This window comes from Notolepis coatsorum, assembly GCF_963971535.1.
Source record: "Notolepis coatsorum genome assembly, chromosome: 6".
NCBI lineage: Eukaryota > Metazoa > Chordata > Actinopteri > Aulopiformes > Paralepididae > Notolepis > Notolepis coatsorum.
In genome coordinates this window covers 66,742,887-66,749,647 of record NC_140170.1, presented here as the reverse complement: position 1 = coordinate 66,749,647, position 6,761 = coordinate 66,742,887, and the positions used below count along the sequence as shown (strand labels likewise).

At 45.7% G+C, this 6,761-nt stretch overlaps 1 pseudogene across 1 annotated transcript; it reads left to right on the top strand.

Annotated features, from left to right (window-relative positions):
- Positions 1-725: 725 nt before the first annotated feature.
- Positions 726-5,360, top strand: LOC311229521 (NAD(P)H dehydrogenase [quinone] 1-like; annotated as a pseudogene). Its single transcript has 5 exons — positions 726-909; positions 1,605-1,735; positions 1,936-2,049; positions 2,604-2,705; positions 5,062-5,360. The product of its transcript is annotated as an NAD(P)H dehydrogenase [quinone] 1-like (transcript).
- The last annotated feature ends 1,401 nt before the right edge of the window (positions 5,361-6,761 follow it).

Genomic DNA, 6,761 nt, shown 5'->3' with positions numbered 1-6,761 from the left:
CGTTTATTTCTACATCCGGTGCAATCCCTGGGGGGGGGGGGGGGGGGGTTGATTGCTGATTGGCAGACAGCTGTGTGATTGGGAGTGACATGGAGGAGAGCAGTATAAGAACGGCAGCTTGAGCGTTAACATTTTGTGCTTCTCCCACCATCAACATCCTTTCTCAATCTGTAGCTTAGTCTTTGTCACAACCGGACTCAGAATGGGTGAGTTAAAAAAAATTATAAAATCAGTTGTATTTCTTGGCAGCAACATTGTATCCCTACTAGTATTTATTTACCTTGTTGTTTGATCTTTTATTGGTATAATTAGGTTTACTTGGAAGCCAAGAATGTGCTTTTTGTTTTTGGCCGGTCTTGGGATATAGATTCATGTTAATTCTACCAACATAATGGTAGCAGTAGATTACTGTAATAGGTGTGTTTTTACATTCCGCTACATTACTGGAAGATTCAATGGTAACCCCCCCCCCCCCCCCCCCCCCCCTCCCCAGAGGTGGAACCATTTGTTTGGTGTGGTTTGGGAGAATTTGATGGGGAAAAAACTCATAAAATTTTTAAAATGGGTTCTAAAACTAAACATGGCAAACATTTTTAATGGTATTGTCCCTTGTCTGCTTATTCTCCCAGAGCTTGTGACTGAAGTAGCCAGGGAGTTCCATGCGTCTGTTCCTTCTCGTCTCTGTAGTCTAAGGCTAGGCACCTTTGGTGCATGATGCTATTAAAATGGTACTTTTTGCAGCGGCAAAGAAGGTGTTGATCGTGTACGCCCACCAGAGCACCGGCTCCTTCAGCGCCGCTGCTTAAGACGCTGCAGTTGAACTCCTGACCGCTCAGGGCTGCTCAGTGGAGGTGTCTGACCTGTACGCCATGAAGTTTAAAGCCACGGCTACTGCTGAAGACATCACAGGTAAGAGCGCCACAAAGCGCTTCACAACCACTGCTGGTTCAAACATCGTGAAAATGGTCAAAACGCTCTCACCAGGGAGTACAGATGGAAAAACAGTGGCAGTCAGAGTTAAGACATATTTAAGAAATTAATTGGATGAAATGCAACATTAAACTAGTCTCTGGTCAAGTTTGATCATTACTTGGCATTGGCAGCCACATTATGTGAAGACTCATAATCTTTCAGATTTAACACCTTGGCAGTCGGGTACTAGGTGTCAAAACTGCAAAGGTTTTTACTATTTAGAGATACTGTAACTGTTGGCTGTTACAGTAAATGTGTTAAAACATTCAAAGTGATAATATGGACATCTGACTTCCAGACATGATTTTCTTACCGCTGGGCCCGGTCACGTATGGCACCAAAATCAAACCTTGGTACATGAATGGGGTGCTTTACAGATCTAGTAAGTCGGTGCAAAATGCTAGAAGGATTAGCCCCGTTCAATATGACTTGGGACTCATCTGCACTATGGTGAGGGCGTGATGTCATTATTTCTAATCGGGTGCTCCTCTACTGATGTATTTATTTATTTATTGACAAATGTGTCATATTTTCTATATTGTGAATCCTTTTTTTATTTTTAAACTCCTGGCGAATTGGTAGAATAACAAATCCTTCTACTCTTGACATCCTAATATCTGATCTCTCACCAGGAGCGCCGAAGAACCCGGATCATTTCCGGTATGGAGAGGAGACCAGGCTGGCTCTGGAGGAAGGAAGGCTTTCAGCTGACATCACTGAAGAACACCGCAAAATCACAGAGGCTGACCTCATCATGTTCCAGGTGGGTGAATCCTAGTGGAATGAAGTTGACACTGCCTACTTACGACTATGAGGTAGTACAAGGTGAACCCCAACTATATCTAATGCTCTATCTCTTTTCTTTTTCTTTTTAAACCTCAATGACTCGGATACTATAATGTTTTCTAAACTGCAGAAAGTGGGTAGCTGCCCACATCATGGTGACCTGACTTTTCTTTTCAGTTCCCCATGTACTGGTTCACCGTCCCCGCCATTCTGAAGGGCTGGATTGATCGGGTGCTCACACTGGGCTTTGCCTTCACACTGGAAAAGAGATACAGTCTAGGCATCTTCAAGGTACGGGCAAGAGGTTGTAACGTGTCTGGCTGTGCGATGTCAACTTGTCGGCATGAAAATTACTGCACCAGGATATCTTGGCAAGTAGCTAATCGGATGTTGTCTCTTTTCGGATTTGGTACATACTTATAAGGTTGGGCTTATGACCATATGGTGCCTGGTCATACAGTGTCATATGGTGCCTGGTCATACAGTGTTATATTAATTCCATGTACATGGATCAAATAATGGTTTCAGACTCTAGCCACATCGTTACTAGATGGCAGGTGGACAAGAAGTGAAGCCACTGGCTCAAGTTAAATCAAATGACCTGTTGCTACATCGGGTACAAACAATGGAACACCACTTGGTGACTAAACATGGCACTGCAACTAAATAATGACAAATATAATGGGCACATTTGACTGTTACAAGGTATTTACTGGATTATTTTAATTAAACTGTCTCTGCAGTTGGAATTGTCCTATTTTAATGTCTTTGCTTTGGGTTTTAGCAAAACTCCTGTAATTTCCTATGGTACTAAGGGTTCAATGTGTTCATGTTCTCTCAACCAGGATAAGAAGGCCATCCTGTCCTTTACCACGGGGTCCCATGAGTCCATGTTCAGTGCTGATGGAATCAATGGAGACATGAACGTCACCCTGTGGCCAATCCAGGTATTGCAGTACCCTCTCGTACTGTAGTTCGATCAACTTCTTCATGCACACATTCTGGCATTATGACCCCCACCCCACTTTGCAACACAAGGCCATACACCACGCAACACTTCCGGTATTCTGAAATCATGGGAGGGAGCCTTGACATAAGTGGTTGTAGCATGGCTGTGGGAGTGTGGGAGACATGATCCAATATACTTGTATATGCCGGAGTCTCCTGAACACGGGAGCATAGGCGGCGGGTGAGCTGGACATTAGGGTAGGCTATAGATCGGATGAAACTCGCGCGTAGCATTTTTCTTTTTTGCTTGCACGCAAACGGTGCTGTCCAGGTTCTGATGTCACACCCACATCTAGGCTACTACAGCGAGCCCCACTCATTTCATATAGTGCAAATTAATTGTTCAAATGAAGGCATCCAATATGATTAACCATTGTCTTACCTTAATGCAGCAAAAGTTTCGGATGCGCCTCATTGGGATAGGCCGTTCACAAGTTGCGGTGCCGACGGCAATGAAGGAAACTGTTTCCATAATTTGGATCTCATCATGCTTTGAAAACAATGTACATAGTAGCTCTAAAAAGTTTCCACGGTTTGATTAACTCTGACTCAGTCTCATCATGCCCTCGTAGAGCAAGCCCTTGGCCTCAGGTGATCCAGTGTTATGCCCAGGCGGCATGTAACTTGGAATGGAGTTCCAGGTCTTGGCAGCTCTCACGGAGAGGGCTGATTTGCTAAATGTACTTGTCCTTAATGGAAATTAGTGTTAGGATGCGAATAGACGCCACCCGGTACAACAGTTCTGAACGCGGAACTGCAAGTTTGTTGGTAAAAGACGACACACGAACCTGGAGGTGAACAATCGGAAAGTGGGGGTGGGGCTAGACCGTGGAGGGTTTTGAAGACCAGACTGGCATCGGTTAGTTTGATGATGCGCCGTGATTGGTTACTGCCCGCCAGGCACGTGCACACATAGAGGCCAAGGGGTGCCTGAGCACCTGCCTTTTTGAGCCTCATCAAAAAAGTGCCCTTTTTGATTTTTTTTTTTTTTTACCGTTACGCATATAGACTGCCCTTCCAACTGAAAAATGTCAGGATATAATCAAAATATTAGGTAAAGAGAGAGATGCCCCATATTCCATTGCAGTTTGCACGGCCTCCTCAGCGTGCCTCTCCGCGGACCTATATATTTTATGCATAGCGTGGGTGGTGATGATGATGATAGAAACCACTGTTGAATGCTGGTATTACACTCATTGAGGGACACGAAGAAGTCAAGTCCGATGGGATTTGGGAATCTCAAATACAAATCGGGATTGGAATAAAAAATGCATTTATATTAAACAATACAGAATATACAGCACTTCTTGGGGTCTGTAGGGTAAGCACTTATTCCCTCCCCCCTGAACATTTATGGAGATGTGTGGGCCTTTTAAGTCAGTGATAAAAGTGTCTTTCAAGGATAAGTGAGCTCCTGCACTGATTATTATAGTTCAATATTCAATATTTGATCACCAAAAACCCCCAAAAAGCATAAAAAGGGGGCTCCCCGCCCGGAAAGGGCCCTTGAAAATCGCCCATGCGCGCTACGTGCGCTCGGTTTATATATACACACAAGTGTAGTGCCCTTTTCAGCCTTTGAGCACCTGCCCCTCTAAAGTCCTGTGCACGTCCCTGCTGCCCGCAGTCTGGAATGTTAAACGGCCACCACACCTACTGCCATTGACACCTTGGTTGGCCGACCCTTGCGTATTGTCACCACCGGGCTGCAGCAGCCCACACGCACACAATATCGTAGCCTAGACTGCCTCTAATAATGCGCAGACTGGGTCGGCATAGCCTCCCCTGGCCTTATATACGCGCCGCCTATGCACGGGAGAGGCTAATCCCAACCAATCGGCACTTTCTCTGCCGAGCTATAGTCACTTTTCCGCATCTACTCCGCATGCGCAGATTGATAAACCTAGATGGGCAATCTGTGTATGCGTAGTTCGGGAGTAGGTTTGGAAAAGTTACTATTGCTCGGCAGAGAAAGTGCTGTTCGACTTGGGATTGGTCTCCCGTATTCGGGAAACCCCACAGCCGTACCTACAACCACTTAATGTCAAGGCTCTCATCCACATTCTTCATTCCCCCCCCCCCCTGTGTCTCCCGTGAGCTCAATGTAACGCGGAAGAGCTGTAGTCTATAGATGACTATTTTGATAAATGTTGTCGTGGTGACTCCTCCATATCCCTCCAGATGATATTGTAGGATGTAAGCTGTGGACTAAATTGCTAACTTGTCTTTATTTTTTACATGGCTTAGAACCGCTACTATAAAGTCCCTAAAGCTATACCATTTTCTCCTCTCCAGAACGGCATCCTGCACTACTGTGGTTTCCAGGTGTTGGCTCCCCAGATCTTCTGGGCTCCATCCCACGTTCCCCTGGAGGCCCGCACAGTCATGCTGGACGCCTGGCGAACACGCCTGCCGGGCCTGCTGGGAGAGGCACCCCTCTCCTTCACCCCCTCGGAGTGCTTCGATGGGGAGAAGGGCTTCCTGCTGAAGCCGGAGGTCCAGGAGAAGCAAGCCGACAAGGAGTTTGGTCTGACGGTCGGCACCCACCTGGGGAAACGCCTCCCCCCAACAACCAGATAAAAGCTGGTGTCTGAGTCTGTCAAATAAAATGCCACCTTGAGATTCTAATTTGGGTTTGTATCTTGATTGCACATAATTCTTAAAGGTGTATGTATTTGCCAACAACTCCCAAATTCATGTCTTGGGAGATTTTGTCCCAGGATTATTTTATTCCATAATGGTATAAACTGTAGACAGCAGTTGGCACTCATCTACATAATGCAGCCATGTTTACTTTGCCATTAGCGGCCAAGAGAACAACACTTCTTGCTATTTGGTGGGTGGCCTGACTTTTCTGAATTGCTGCCACTTTGTGAAAATAGCAATTGGGGTCTGACCTCTTTAAAGAATAGGAAGCCTCTAGGGGTGTACTTGTGGTAAATATTGAGTTGAATTTCATAAATAACCTTGTATACTGGTTAGCAGAAGTGGTTGCAGGGCTAAATAGATAAAGGTCACACCTAATGTGACCAGATTAGTACTGTATGGTAAAGGCCCAAAAGGTCAAAGAGTATTCACACCCCCCCTCGTGAGACAAGACCCAACACAGCGACCACACGGACGGGGGCCACCAGCAGAACCCCTCTGTGCTCAGCGGGGGACCACACCGACGGGGGCCACCGACAGGCCCCCTCCATCTCTGTCCCATCACGTCGCCACAACCCAGGGGGGGGGGGCTGCCAGCCCCCACAGGAGATCGCCCACAGGAGACCGCTCACAGAAGACGCCCACGGACCAACTGAATTCTATTATTGGCTAGAAATTGTAGTATATAGGAGGAGACAAATTGGTAATTCGGGAGCCCTCAGACCGGACCGACCCCAGGGGTCTGTTGGGCTCCACCGCTCCTTCCACCAGAGAGACTGTGCTGCTTTTTATGTGAGTAAATCATGGACCCTTGGTTGGTTAAAATAGAATGTAAAGATACTTCTTAGAAACCAGGCTTACTCATATAAAAAGGGGGCCTACAGTAAATTATGTATGTTCAAATTATGTTACCAAGTGACTGTTTATGTACATTATTGAGGTTTGAGAATGCAAACCTGATTGTGATTTCTGTACAACAGACAGCCCTGTTAATGTTCTCTGATAATCTTTTGTCCTATTCACCTTGGTCTCCTGGCTCTGATCAAATAAATGTTGAATTGGACTATAGTTCATGGTTTGTCTGGCCTACACGTTTATTCCTCATCTGCTTAAGTCAGATGAGGAGATCAACAATTCTATCACGTATGATCCCTTTCTCCTCCTTCCAGATAATCAATCTCGTTGTACTGTACTACAATAACCTCAAATTATTGTAGAAGTTCTGTGGGAATTTACCACATACTTAATATCTCCTACCTTAGAAACTGCCTCTCATAGCATTGGGTCAAGAGGAACCAGGTTTTCCAGCATCGCTTGCACTGTATCTGAATTAAAGATAAGTGGGTTAA